Raw genomic sequence first — 16,163 nt, 5'->3', positions numbered from 1 at the left:
CTATTTCCACTTTCCTTATTTTTCATATTTTCCTTTTATTTTGTTTCTTCTTTTGTGACATGACCAATATGGAAATATGTTTTACATGATTGCACATGTATACCTCTGGTCTAATTGCTTACTATCTTGAGGAGGAGGGAGGGAAGAAAAGGAAGAAGAGAAAAAATCTGGAACTCGAAATTTTATTAAAATGAATGTAAAATTATCTTTACATGTAATTGGGAAAAAATAAAATACTATTTCAAAAGAAAAACAAGAGTAGAGAATCAATTAAATATTTTAACAATACATAAAAGAGAAAGGGCAAAATGAAGTTGAGAAGTGGATACAGACAAACAGGACAATTTATTACTACTTTGTTAACTTTAACATAGACTTTAAAAGATAAAACCAACTATTTAACAGAATCCATGGTTTAATGTACAATCTTTTTTGTTCTTTGTGTATTGAAATTTTTGTCTTGAAATTTTGCATGCTTATTAAAAATGTAATTTTAAAAATTAGACAAGTAAAGAGAATATATGGCTAGTGTTAAAAAAATTCCATATTTGTACTTTTCTGACAGAATACTCTCACTTAAAAGATAGAGGAAAATGAAACAGATCAGGTAATCTGCTATGATGTAGAACAATATCTAGGTGTTATATTTTAGGAAGGCCATTAATAAGCTGGCAGCTATCTAGAAGAAAACAACACACATGAAAAGGAAGTAGGGATGCTTAGTTGTGAGAAGAGAAGAGTTATGGGAAAAATGGAGATGTCTTTCATTATTTGAAGGACATTGTGGGTGGAGAAGATCAGAATTGCTCTGCATGGCCACCAAGAGTAGAAAAAGGAACAATGGGTGAAAGCTGCAAAGAAGTATATTTAGGCTTGATAGAGGAGAAAAACTTCCTAACAATTAAGGTTATATCAAAGTGGACTGAGATGCCTCCCGAGTAGAAATCTTCAAACAAAGACTGGATGACTGTTTGTCAAGATCTTCATTAAATATTAAGTAGAGAGTGCTGGGCATAGTATTCTAGTACTGGCTTTACTAGAGTAAAGCAGAGAATTTACAAAACATAAGATACTATAAAATATTGACCAGAATGCCCAAGAAATGAGATCTTCTAGTTAATCTGGCCAATTAATCCACAAACATTCAAATTTAGATTTTTATTGTTGCAAAGTTCTCTAAAATGTCTTTGGGGTCCCTAAAATGTTTCTGAGTTATCTTTTGAATATCAGCTTATAATGTAGAATAATATGGGTGGAAAAAGGATAGGAGATCAAGCTGATGTGAAACTGACCACACCTATCTAATGTACTTATACTAAGTTATGAGATATTATAAATCTCTGAATACACATTTTTTCCATTAGGTCAGCGTCCAAATATTATCTAATTTTTAAAATCTATCTCAGGACCTAATAGGTTGCTAAACACAAAATAAACCTTTAAAAAGATTTACTGACTTGAGTTGTTGTTGAATTTACCTACTCCTATAAAAATCCAGAGAGACGCTATAGCTTATTGGATGGAGTATTAGGGACATTTGGGTTCATGTCTTGCCTCTAACACATACTAATAATATGACCCTGAGCAAGTCAATTAACCATTCAGTGCTATAAGCCAATTCTCTAATACCATGGGTTGCAAAGAAGGTGCCAATTTTCTTTGGTAGGGGAAGAATCTCATTTGGGATTACCTACACCAAAGAAATCACAGACCCAGTTCCCATCCCATTATATAAATTCACCTTGTGGACCATTACTATGATCCCTAATGAAATTTTACTTTAATTAAAATAGTTCTTAAAGAAGGGGGCAGCTAGTTGCAAAAAAAAAAAAAAACTCTTACATTTGCAAATTTTTTCTTACAGATAAAAAGACAAAAATGTCCATTTAATATTGAAATTTCTCCAAATCTTTATTTTTAAAAATGTAAACAAAACTCACTGCAAACAAAATATTATTTAGGTCATTCAAACAATTTAGTGAGGATATTAATATGAAAAACATTACATTCTTCAGGTATCTTTGCTATACTAAAACAAAAAGACTATGATCTTCATGCTCCAGGGCATAATGTGATTACCAGCTGGGGTCAGAAAGATATTTTCCCCATTGTATATTATTATCAATTACCATAGGTGCAATATGAGCAAAGGAAAAGTCAGGGGGTTATGCCTGCCTCTAAAGCATCTGGTATCAGATGCTTTCAGAGTGAGAATTTGGGATTAGATAAAACATTCAATTGTTCCTGTATGTCAATTCTGATGTTCCTAGGAGCTGCCAATGTGACATTGCTGTCACAAGGGAGGGATTTCCTGTGGAACAGATGTCACTTACAGTATTATGTGGGCTATCTATCTCCACAAATAATTGCCTGGCACTTATGCCCTATGGCAAGGGTCTGAAAAATGTGTTAGTGAGATAACATACCATCCAAGCAGATGGGCATGGATAAAGGAAGGAAAGAGAGCATACTGTGCCTGAAATGTATTTGTAAAAGCCAGATGGGAATATTGAAACAGATGTCTTTCCTCATCTTCAATGACTAAGGCACATTATGGGGATTTGCCAGTTATTTCTCCATTTCTAAACTAGGCTACGTTTCAAAAATTACCTTTGATTGAGTATGAGGAGCCATTGGGTCCCAGCTAACTGAAACAAAGGTTCTTTCCTTTTCTGGTCTAAGTAGGCAGTTCCATGTGAAATGATCAAGACAAACTCCTCTATGTTACCTAAAGGCCTGAAAAGGGGGTAGGAATACCACCAAAATAAAAACGGTAGACTAAGAATATGAGAAAAGTAGGCCAGGTTAAGTGAATAGATACAAAGAATGACAATGAGCTTGTAGGTGCCTGCATTGAGCTGTAACTTTTAAGAGAGTGGAAGAGAGGAGAAAAACATTCTTTTAAAATTTGAAGTCTAAAAAAATGTCAAAGAAAGTGGTTTGCCTTTCTCTGATATAAAAGGGAAAAGTTAATAACAGTTCTGAGATTGCAACATGTTCTTCTTCTAACAAGAGGAAAGGAAATTATGTAAGGGTAGGTAAGGAACCAGGCCAAAACTAATACAACAAGTATGATACTTTCAATTCGTCAGATATTGACCCCAATGCTATGGTTAAATTTTCCCCACTTCTTAAAGTATCTGAAATAGCTACCAAAAACAACCAGCATGCTACATTAACTTAAGAAACAATAAGCCTCAGTAATTTTCAAAAATGTTCTGTCCAAATGAGCAAACTAGCAAACTATGGACTAATGTATAATTCAGGTGCCCTTCAAATTGGGGAAATATTGAGTGATTCTTTGGTTATGCATATCAGAACCAATTCAGAATGATAACTCATTATGAATAATAAGTATGATGAGGGAAATAGTAATCATTCTTTTTAATTTGACAGAAAAGATCAAGGTGATAGGGACTAGTGAGCACCTTGGACAATGGATTAGGAATTTTTAAGAAAAAACTTAATTTTGAAAAACAATAAAAAGTATTAACTTGGGAAAATTTTGTTAAGGAAGGAGAAGTAAAATGTATTTAAGAAGAAAAAAAAACCCATTCAATATATATGCAAGAAAAGGAGTAGTTCATCATTCGAGCAGTTAAACAACAAAACCAAAAATCTGAGACCAATATATACTTTTGACTGAACATTCTCAGTACTATCTATTTAAATTCCTATTCTAAATGATGAGGAAGTAAAATAAAACGGCATAACTCTTATTAAGTAGTTGATATCTAAATCAATATGCATCAAAATTGCCAGTTAAAGTATAAACTGTAGCTAATAAATGGGAAATTGTTTTCCAAGCAAACTGAACATATCATTTGGAACAGGCAATGGGAGAATAACGTAGAGAGTTACCAAAAGCAACCTTTTATCTGGTTGGAAGACAAACTATGATTGTTTCTTCAGCAGTGATAATATTTTTTTAATCGGATTACCCTTTTTCCAAGGGAAAAGAAAATAAGATTCCTTGAAGAAAATAAACACTTGTCTTTAACTGAATGAAGTTTGGACTCTCCAAAACACAGAGACTTAGAAGAAAAAAAATTTGGATCTTCTGATATATCCTTCCTAATCGATGAGCTACCTTGCATAAGAAAGAATAAAAATATTTTAAAAAGCAACTTAGCAAAACCAACTACATATCTAAGTCTGATAGTATAAGCGATATTCCTCACTAATACCCCTTCTGTCCTTCTTAAAAAAGGTAGAGAGGCACATTTAAAATTTTTCTGCCACATCAACCTTGGTCACTATCATTTTTAATGAAAGCATAATGTGTGTATAAGCTAGAAATATTATAAAATAGGATTGAAAGATACATTTAAGTATGAGTTAATGCCATCTTATTGTATTCAACACATAGCAATTAATTTTTTTTCTTGTGGTGAAGGCTTCTGGAGCTCTGATTTCATGTCTTAGGGGATTCTTAGGTAGAGAAACTTCCTCTACCAAGGCTGATAGACAACACATCTGTAAGTTAGATTTTTGGAGTAGTGCCATGGGCTACCTCAAAATTGTGACTTGGTCAAAGAATGTGTCCTAGACAGTAAATTTAAAGAGAAAGTTCCTATATATGGCAGAATCTCACAAGGCTAAGTCCAATCAACAAGCATTTTTAAGTGCTTACTATTTGCCAGATCTAAAGGATAAAATACAAAAAAGAAACTACACTAAAAGGCAAATCATAGGCAAGAACATTTAGATTATGGGATTTTTTTTATGTTAGAATGGATTACCAAAGAAATTGGTTCATCTTTTATTCTAGCTGCACGGAGCTAAATGCTCAGAGCTATATCCGTGGAGCACAGTAGATAGAGACCTGCTTGCTCTCATGACAACTATGTCTAATATATGCTGGCTGTGGGACCCTGGGCAAACTGTGTAGCCCCTCAATGCCATGGACAAATTTTTTTAAGACTTTAAGTTGCAAATTGTTGTTCATCTACATTGGTAGAGGAAGCTTCCTCACAAAGGGTCCTCCCTACATGAATAAAATCACAGTCTGGATGAAAATAAAGTAAAATTAAACTAAATAAGAGACCTAAAAGCAGAAATCCATTAAAGGTCACAGTTGAGAATGATGTATTCATATAAGAGGAATAATAACAAGGGCCCAAGTGACTGTATCTTATTCCCACAGTTCCAGGGACCAATTTCCTTCCATTCAAAATCTACTGAGCCATGAGATTCTTCCACTGGATATTACCTTCCTCAGCCAGTGGCAAGTTGATAAGATACTTGATTCAGCCTGCACAGTGGAACAAGGAAAACTTCTTAAGGCTCTTCATCTTTATGGTCTATGATTTTAACTTAGATGAATTTAGCATAAACATCTGTGGAGATGTGGGCTCACTGATAGCTCATCAGACATTAGTCATTAAGTCTATTCATGCACAGGTTACTAAACTATATCCTATACCACAAAGTTCACAAGACATGATTCTTCCTCTTCAGCTTGTCTTCTAAATAGTTTCACACTTTTGTCCTTTTGCAGTTTCTATCATTCTCATTTGATATCCATTCCAACTGCACTATGGAAGGAGAGGCTTTTAGACCATGTGAGTAATACAGTGAGGTTACCTTCCCACACAGCCACTTTTTCAAGGAGGGCCAATTCATAGAAGACATGAGTTTTTGGGAGGCCTTGGTAAAAGTCTCCTGACTCTTTGGAGAAGTTGGCACATACACATACACACACACATGTACATATATACATGTATATATATAAATATATGTGTGAAATTTGTACTTCCTGTAGGAAAAATTACAAATCTGAAAGACTTGAGAAGACTCTTTAAAAAATAGTATTGCCAGATAGAAATATTGAGCATTTCATTATCGGTTATATGCTTTTTATCTAAACATTTTATCTAAAATTTTATCTAATTTTATCTAAGCATTTTATCTAAACATTTCACATATTCCATAGGGGAAAAAACTTCGTAAACAAAGTGCCTGGCGCATAGTAGGTACTTAATAAATGTTTTTTAATCTATCTTTTCAAAACCAAATGTCATATTCTTTTAAGGGTAGGCAACATGTGTTATCCTGTTTTGATCCCCTACACCACTTAACACAGTACCTGGCACACAGTAGGTGCTTAATAAATGCTTAGTGACTGATTGACATGTCAGACAGCATGTGATATGGTACTGCTGAGCAAATAATATGATGCATTAATAAAATTGTTGATTTATATATTTATTAATTCAAAACAAAACCATTTCTAAGACTCAGGAGGACAATATAAAAGGTTTTTACAAACTGTAAAATGTTCAAATAAATGTGTTATTATTATCATTGACAGTCAGGTGGGTTTTAATGGATAGAGAACTGACTTCAGAACCAGAAAGACTGAGGTTGAGGTCCTACCTCTGACATCTTGTTACCCTGGTCATGCTTTCAAGTGCCCTAGCCAACTTTCTAAGACTATAAGTTACAAAGAAGATGCCAGTCTTCACTGGTAAAGAAATTCTCCCTATACTGATGAAATCATGGTTTCCACTTAAAATATTATTATTATCATTATTATTCAATGTGATTCCTAGCACCCTTTTTGTATATTGTCCCTTCTGAACCCTGAAGAGATGCATGGCCTAAAAAGGATGAGTGGGATATGTAGCAAGATCAGGTATAACTGATGGGCAGCCAGTGTGCTCCATTTGTATCATCACGATGTCAAGAAAAAGCAAAGATGACCCTGTAAGCTCTTGGGTTCAGCCTTTTATGGTAAACATAGGAGAGGGCAGGGACAAGGGCCTTACAGGATGAACAGGAATGGATGGTTTACTATATTATATACATACATATATATGTGTATTATATATACATGTATGTATATATATATATATATATAAATATGTGTGTGTGTATGTGTGGTGTGTGTGTGTGTGATTAGAAAGAACCCTCACACTGATAGATCACAGAATCTTTGGAGTATTTGAGTGTTATTGTGTACCCACCTATGCTTTTCTTTGAGTCCAACTTCTTTCCAGGGTGACAATCACTGGAAATTTATTAAACACCTACTATTTTTGAGTCACTCTCTAGGAATGAATTTCCACTGATTTAACAATCATCTTCACAGCATGAGTCTCTAAGGCTCAGAATGTTCTCAGGCAGTTATAGTTTCAGATGCTATGCCTATTTCAAGAATCTGAAGTTTCTAAGTTAGGGATACCAGACAGATTAAAGCTTGATGCAATATCAACTCTACTTCACATGTTCAGCAAACATTTAATGGAACATGAAGTTAATAGAAAAAGTGACACCATCCTAACAGAAAGACTCGGATTCTGAAAAGGCATACATGATTTCACAGACCACAAATGGGGCTATACAGCTGAGGCATTATACCCGAGGAAAACAAACTTGGGTTTATTACAGAACTGACGGGTAGAACATTGACCAGTAAGGAAGCATTAAAATATATCTCTGGAGACGGAGGCTAAGAGAATTCATAAAAGTCCCAGAACAACATTTTTTTTTTGAAGAGGAAGAAGGCAGGAAGAAGCTAACCTTTGTAAAGTTCTGATAAAAATTTTCTTGGTAAAGAATAGTCTATTAAAAAAGAATTGAAAGGGATATTCCACTAAAATTATGGTATTATGGACAGAGAGAACATATCAAGAAAGTTTAGAAGAGCTTCTGAAAACCTAACCAAAATAAGATGGACAAATTAAGAGAGAGATGGATAAAAAGAAAAAGAAAGAAGAAAGAAGACAAGAAAATAAATGTAAAAAAAAACCTTGAGTTAACAATTTATTTACTCCTAGTTTGTAAGCTATATTATGGGACTAAGCTCTCATTTTTTAAAGCTATAAGATTTATATCTATAAATGAGTTGAACTAGTGAGGAGGAAGAAAGTAATTTATTTTGGAATCTTTTCTACTAGCTCCTCATATGATGCTTCATGGTGTTGTTGCCATTTACACTAAAGGTCTATGTGATGCTGAATCAACATTCTCCCTCTCCAATTCCATTTGATTAAAATGTACATCTGTTCAAAGGTAGTTAGTGTAACATGTCCCCTTGAAAGTGATGACTGTTACATATCTATATCTATCTATTTATCTATCTATTCATATGTGTATATATACCTTTGAGAAGAATGATAGTTGACTCAGAAGAATTTGTGGTTCCTCTGGAAATTGTCCATGGCATGTTGGATTGTGTGAAAACAGCATATGGGACTACATATCTTGCTCGCTGGCTTCTTGGCAGTGCCAGACTTTCCTCTCTTTACTGGCACCTGCTCTCTCAGCTAAAACCAAGTCCGGTTAGAGCTTGTAAGTGTGGTTAAAAACTTTTGCCCCACTCTTAGTGGAATTGAAAGAAAAGAAAACCTTTGTAAGACATATACACAATAAAATTAGGGTCTCTTTACAAAAGAGATTCCATGTCATGGAAAATAAATCTATTAAAGTAAAAGGAGAAGCATCTAAAATAGAAAAACAACTCAGCCTGTAATGGCTACATTCACCCATAAGGATATGTTTCTTAATGTATAAGTTTGAAAAAAACATACATGCACAAGATGAGAAGGAACAGTTGGCATTCAGTAACAATTGTGTTTGGAGGTTTGTGACTTTGTTATTCCAAGGGAAGCCAGGTACCAGTCTCTTGGGATTATGTACAAAGGCAAGAAAAAAAAAGTGGACATGTAGAAACCTCAAAGGTTACTGCTGGGTTAATAAAACAGTCTGTTTTCTGTTCACCCACTCTTCTTCTCAGTGTGCAAGTATATTAAAATATGTCAAAAGGAAAGCCATTCGCTGGGCAGAAATAATTCGGCTAGAAGTCAAATTTCCAGCTGGTGGAACGCCTTGGTGTGTTAAGTGCACTAACAAGTGACCCACATGTCTCCCTGGATGAAAGTTGATATCCTCATTAAAGTAGCAACAAACACACAAATCAGAACAACTGTCACCTAGGAAAAACAGACCATTATAGATTGCACAAAGCAGCATTTGTTTCCCTGCTCTGTTTCTGACTCGAGATGCGGCAGGTTGGAGAGCAGCATGTCCTCGTAAAAGGAACCTCTTGTGAAAGCGTGGAAGGCAAAATGACAAACCTGCTGGAAGAATTCTACCATCCTTGTTATTATTGGTTCAATGTTTAGAAGAAAAAAAAAAAAACTTTCACAGTCAACTTTCTATAAATTTCATACCAAGTAAAGAATTTAAAACATTTAGTAACTGGATTAAATGAAATAGCTCTGGGGAATTCAGAATTAATGCTGTAACTCCTATTTTTAATTCACCCCGATAGACATATTCCTGAGTCGTATCTCATTGGGAAGAGGGGAGCAGGCATTTCTTAAGTGTGTACTTTGTGTCAGACACTGTGCTAAAGCACCTTACAAACATCTCATTTGATCCTTACAACAAGCCTGGGAGGTGGGTGCTATTATTATCCCCATTTTACATTGGGGACACTGAGGGAGACAGAGGTTAAAGTGACTTGCCTAGGGTTACATTGTAATTGGGATCTTCCTGACTCCAGGCCCAGTGGCTCCATCTCCTGAACTACCTGGCTGCCTAGAATATGCAAAGTCACACTCACCTCTGTTCTGGTGTTCCGGTAGGAGACTTTGTCAGTAGCCATGCCCAGTATGCACTTTTTCAGCCCTGAGAACATAGTTTGTGTTTCACAATCATCAGTACCACCACCATCATTGTAATTATTATTACTAGTCAGACGAATACTCAACAAGTACTATCAAGAGTACTTATTTTATGCTCAACAACACAGAAGGTACTCGGGGTACATACAAATATCTCCTCCTGGATCACTAGTCTGTCCTGGTGGAGGGGCTTGCATAGTTTCAATAAAACTATGAGCTATGCTGTGCAGGATTACCCAAGACAGAGAGGTCATAGTGGAGAGTTCTAACAAAGGTGATTCACTGGAGAAGGAAACGGCAAACCACTCCAGTGTTTTTGCCAAGAAACCCCAACAGAGAATAGAAAATGATAAAAGATTGACACCAGAAGATGAGTCCCCTCAGTTCAGAAAGTGTCCAACATGTTTACTGGGTATATGAATGTTCAGGGAAGACCAACACTTCAGGTGTCAGGGCTTGCCAAAGGGGCTTACCCGTTTCTGAGCTGCTCCTCCACCTTTGGTGTCCATCTTCACCCACACTCTCACCTGTGGCTCCAAGAAGGCTGTAGCATTGTGCAGCAGCCACACCCTAAACTATCTTTGCAGACAGGTAAACCAGGTTGAGAGTAAACCAATGGGCCTTAAACCTGTCAGTGAGTTAGGGGATGTCTATCCTAAGCAAGTGAAGACTCCTCGTGACAGAATGGGTTGGAGGAAAACAATTTGTTCTAAAGGCCACGAAGGTAGCTGAAGGAGGTGCTGTGGAGCACTTAGAACTTAGGCATCAAAGATGCCAGAGTCATCCACTACATCCTGGGCTGTCTCGAGGTATTTTGACTTGTGTCTTGCCACTGGAGCTTCAATGACTCAGGAAGAAAGAATGAGGATGATGATGACTTTGCACAACTGTGCCTCGCTTAAATCCAATTCACGCATGAGACATGACCTGTGATGCCCTTGGTACACTATGAACATAAAGAACAAACAACAAGGGGAAGAGTGAAGGACGACTACAAGAAGCTCCAGAAAAAATTGAAGCAGCTAGGTCAAGTCGAAAGAAACTCAGCTGTGGAAGTGGTCTTGGGGACAAAGGAAAGTCTGATGATGCTATAAAGATCAGTATTGCAAAGGAACCTGGAATGTAAGATCTATGAACCATGGTAAGCCAAATGAGGTCAAACAGGATGTGGAAAGATTAAACATCAACATCTTGGTTGTCAGTGAACTTAAAAGGATGGGAATGGGTGAATTTAATTCAGATGATCATTTTATACACTACTGTGGGCAAGATTCCTTAAAAGAAATGGAGAAGCCCCATAGTCAACAGAAGGGTGAGAAAGAAGCAGTGCTGGGGTAAAAATCTCAAAAATGACAGAATGACATCTGTTAATCCAGGCAAAGCCTTCAACATCACAACAATACAAGTCTTTGCTCCAAACCAAAGAGGCCAAAGTTGCTCAGTTCTATGAAGACCTACAACATCTTCTAGAAGTAATATAAACAGATAATGCTATAATTATTCTAGAATTATAATGATTATTATTGTTCCCCAGTTCATACACAAAGATCCTGCATTTTTATATGCTTGCAAATTCCTGAAGGGCAAACTACTCTATCTACTACTATTTTTTAATTGTAATAATTAATATTATGACATTATTATGCCATTTCCTTCCCCAAAACCCATCATCCATGCCCAGAGGTGGGAGGGATGGGCAGTGACAAAGTAAGGGAATTCCCAGTCAGGATGGTGTACTATAGGGATTCTGTCTTTTACTGAGATAATCATGGCAGCTACAAAGACAGGGCAAAGCACAAAGGGGTTCCATTTGCTCTACTGTCCATGTCAAGATGACCATTATGACAGTTATGATAGCTCCAAAAATGCAAACCTCCTGCCACCTCATCAATTTTTTTTTTGATCTACGCTCTGGCCATCACTCGGCTAATGTACTAACCCAATCTGTGATATTACCAGACCCAATTGGTCACTGTTTCAAGACTGAGTGCAGGTTTTCACACCTACCAGAGTGTTTAATGCCATTCCATGCCCAAAAGTACTAGAAGGTGTAAAAAGCAACTTGTTATCTATTTGGATTTTATTGAACAAATCACCACAAAAACCCAAGTAAACCTCCTTTATGACTAGCTCAAAGCCTTTGACTCAGTTCCACGCTTCAGGCTCATTCATCCACTGCAAGTAATAAAAAAAGACCAAAGTATAATGAAAACACTTGAGTATTTGATGTCCACATGGAAAATTGTTCTCTATTTAAGTTATACGAATAGCACAGTTATGTTAAGAGCAATTGATAAAAGAATATATAACATCTGGTAGGGATTAAGGTTTAAGCCTTATAATTCTGCCTAGTCTTAAAGCTATTATAATTACTCCTGAATAAACCTGAGTATAGGTTTAAGTCAAAGAAGAAATCATACCCAAACTTGGTATTAGTCACATTGATACACAATACACCAAATTATATGGTACAATGAAAAAACATATTAAACAGTTTTCATCTTGTGGGAGCAAAATGTTATTTGAAATCAGCAAGTATGAAATTATTAACAAACTAGAAGGAATTAAAGAGAGGGGGAGGGCTTGAGTTGAATCCAGGAGTCAAATTGCCTGAAAGTGATACCTACTGATACATTGGTCTTCTTCAAATAAGTTACATCTAGCATTAAGCTATCAAGGAAAAAAGCTGATATTGTGTAGAAATATCTTGAAGTCAAAACTTAATGGTGCTATGTCACTTCAGCAATTAATACATAGTAACAGTTTTTAATCATACAGCACAGTAAAATGGATTGCAATGCATCTAGGTGTCCAACCAAAACCCCATACAATATTAATACAACACATGGCTTATCAAACCCAAGGAAAATATGGGAAGAGTTACATTTTTTTTTTCAGCAAAAAAGAGGAAAAGAACTACAAGAGTTCTGAGAGGAAGAAAGGTAAAAAATTTGTAGAAATACTTTGCAACAAACACCAACCGCCAACCACTAGTATATACATAACAGGCATATTCCACTAGATTCGTTGTTGTTGAAAGTAGTTTATCTCTGGTTGGAATTTTAGGAATGGCTAAGATAAAAGAGTGGAATCAAAGACACATGACAGTAACATCCACATTAACCCAACCAACAATACATAGACAAATAAACATTAAATAAATGGCTGAGTCATGCAGATTGTTTATTTAAAAAATGGAAGGGTTTAAGATAAGAATTTAGGCTCAGATTCTTGCCACCTTAAATTACAAAGAGGATGATTCTTAAGAAATTTGTACTTATTATTTGATGCAGATTATATAATGAAATTATGGAAATGGTTCAATGTATAACTGTAGGCTGCAAAAATTCAGCATTTACTGAGTAACTACAAAGATAAAAGCAGGTGGCTAGAACCATATGCATCAGAAATTCACTATCATTTAAAATTAAGATTAAAAATGTACTACAAAATAAACTATAAAATATCGATGAGAATCCAACAAATAACATGTCCCAGAATTGAAGTGTCATTACAGATAGATGACTTGTTCATAGCCATCTAGACAAAACATGTATCTATAAAAATATAAGAACGTTTTAAATAGGGACCTAGGTAGTGGATATAATGCCAGGAGTCAGGAAGACCTCAGCTCAAACATTCCTCCCCTCCCAACACTTTCTAGCTGTGTGACCTTGGGCAAGTAACTTAACCCTGTTTGCCTCAGTTTTCCTCATCTGTAAAATGAGCTGGAGAAGGAAAATGGCAAACCACTCCATATTTCTGCCAAGAAAACCCCAAATGTTGTCATAGAGTCAGACACAACTAAAACAACTGAACAACAAAACAACAAATCTCAGGGCAAAAGTACTTAAGGGAGAGGAGGAAGGGGAGACCAGGAATAGTATCCTACAGAACTGGGATTTGAGCTGACTCTTTAGGGAAACCAGGAGCAGAGTGAAAAGGGTCTGTAGTATCTTTGTATGATCTATTTGTACTGTGTGTTATTATATATTTGTATCTTTATATTATCTCCTTTATCTTTGCCAAGAAAACCCCAAAAGGGATCACAAAGAAGTCTGACATGACTAAAAAATGACTAATCCACTATACCAAATACTCACGCTCTTATTCCTCTCTGGTTGCACACTAGACTTTTATCACACCCAAGTAACCTCTTCATCCTGGAAATTCACTCCAACCCTGAAATTAACATATTGAGAGCACCTTCTGCCTCTGTGACTTCTCCTCTGATTAGATAGTTCCTCTTAGAACCTCCATTTGAGGAGGCCACCAGGCCACCCATATCCCATTCTTCTCCATCAAAGAGGTGAATAACACTCTAGCTTCTCAAAAAAAAAAAAAAACGACAGTGGCAGGGCCAGATAAGATCCCTAATTATTGGACAAATATTTTATAATGGCACATGAACTATTAGCAAAACGTTTTATCATATCCTCAGACTCGAACCTAGTGTTCTCTTCCTTCTCCCCTTCCCTCTTTTTAGCAGTAGGCATTGCCTATCCACTAACAAAACACGAGAACAGCAATGACCCCTCAAATATAGGCCAATTACATGTTTATATACTTAATGCAAGGTATTATATATTGCTTGTTCACTAAACTATCTTACAAAATTTTACAAGAAGACATATGTGTTAGATGAGGAACAAAAAGATGCCACCCGTTACAGCAGCTCTTTTTGTAGAGGCTAAGAATTGGAAATCAAAGGGATGCCCATCAATTGGGGGATGGCTAAATAAGCTATGGTGTATGAATATAATGGAATATTAATATGTTATAAGAATGACAAGCAGGATGACTTATGAAAACCTAGGAAGACTTACATGAACTGATGCAAAGTGAAGTGAACAGAACCAAACACTTGCACACGGTAACAGCAATATTGTTCAATGAAGAACTGTGAATGACTTAGCTATTCTCAGTAGTACAATGATCAAAGACAATCTCAAAGGACACATGATGAAACATACCATCTGCCTCCAGAGAGAGAACTGATATTATTTGAATATGGACTGAAGCATGCTACTTTTCATCTTATTTCTTTCATTTTTTTTCTTTCATTTACATCTTCTTGTACAAAATGATTAATATGGAAATGTTTTACATAATTACACATATATAACCTATATCTGATTGCTTACCATCCCAGGTTGGTGGGGGAGGGCAAGAGGAAGGGAGGGATAGAATTTAGAGTTCAAACTTTAAATAAAAAATGTTTTTTTAAATGTCCTCCCAAAGTCCCAGAGATACACAAGTGAACTTATCAATTCAGTAATTATTGAGCAAGTATATTATCACTCCAAAGTATAGTGTGATACATCTGGCAAGCTGTCAGAGTCTGCATTTGATACCAGACACTCCTAACTCAAAATCCAGAAATCTATGTACCACTTCACCCTTAACGGGCCAATCATTGGGCACAATCAATAAATTCAATGGAGGATTGTGACATTGAGCAACCACCATAGATTTGAGAACTTGCAAAAGATTTTCACATGTATAAAAGACCAAAATACTACCTGACAGACTCTCCTTCAAGTTTCCTATGAGTATGTTAAAATCATACAAGATTCCTTGAATGATGCTAGAACAGAGATCTCTTTATCCCTCTGATTATTTATGTCAAGCAAGGCATAACATAGGGAGATGTATATTGCCCAAAGATATTTGACAGTGTCATAGACATTTTCTAGCACAGAGCCCAAATGGAAACCAGTCCTGTACATGGTGAAGATTTCCAGATACTCTCATTTGTATGGCATATGCTAACTACAAGCCTCAGAACAATACAAAAACTCCCAAAAGACATCCAAAAATCACAAAGTCACACAAAGAATTCAACCTAAGAAGGGGCCACTAGGAGAGGGTAGGGAGTAAATTAAAAATGTCTGTTGTTCAGTTGGATAGAAAATGTACATTACTGGTAAATCAATACATGTATCTTAGATATACATAGGACAAGGAATGAGGTCCAAAACTTAACAGAAGAGAAAGAAGAACTTTATGGCATTCGAGAAGCTGTTCAGTACTTCTCTCTGAAAAACTGTCCATCTTTGCACACCAGTATTCTTCTGATGATGCTATATAAATTAATAAAAAATCATTTAGTAGCATCTCTTCTGTACCAAGCACTGTGTTAAGCCCTGGAGATGCAAAAAACAAAATGAAAAGTTCCTATCCTGAGTCAGCTTACATTCTACCAGAGTAAATATCATGTTCATATGTAGAATATGCAAAATATATCCAAAATAATATAAGGTAATTTAGGGAGAGGGCTGGCAAGCTATAAAGATCAGGAAAGGCCTCATGTAGGAGATGACATTTGAACTAAACCTTGAAGAAAATTATAAATTCTCAGAAGGATAAGGGACTGCATTGTAAGCATGGGTAGCAGGGTGAAAGCATAGGGATGAGTGATGGAAAGTCATGTGTGAATAACAGCAAGAACACCAGTTGACTTGACTAGAGGATACATGAAGACTAAAGTATAATAAGGCAGGAAATCTTGATTGAAGACAGGTTGTAAGG

General features: G+C 35.9%; 1 protein-coding gene across 1 annotated transcript in view; it reads right to left on the bottom strand.

The window, feature by feature from the left end:
* TFEC (transcription factor EC) overlaps nt 1-16,163 on the bottom strand; it is a 205,604-nt gene that overhangs the window by 175,429 nt on the left and 14,012 nt on the right. The gene's annotated exons all lie outside the window — the stretch shown is intronic.

This window comes from Trichosurus vulpecula, chromosome 5, assembly GCF_011100635.1.
Source record: "Trichosurus vulpecula isolate mTriVul1 chromosome 5, mTriVul1.pri, whole genome shotgun sequence".
NCBI lineage: Eukaryota > Metazoa > Chordata > Mammalia > Diprotodontia > Phalangeridae > Trichosurus > Trichosurus vulpecula.
Note: the sequence above shows the minus strand (reverse complement) of the source record. Positions and strands in the feature narration are given on the sequence as shown.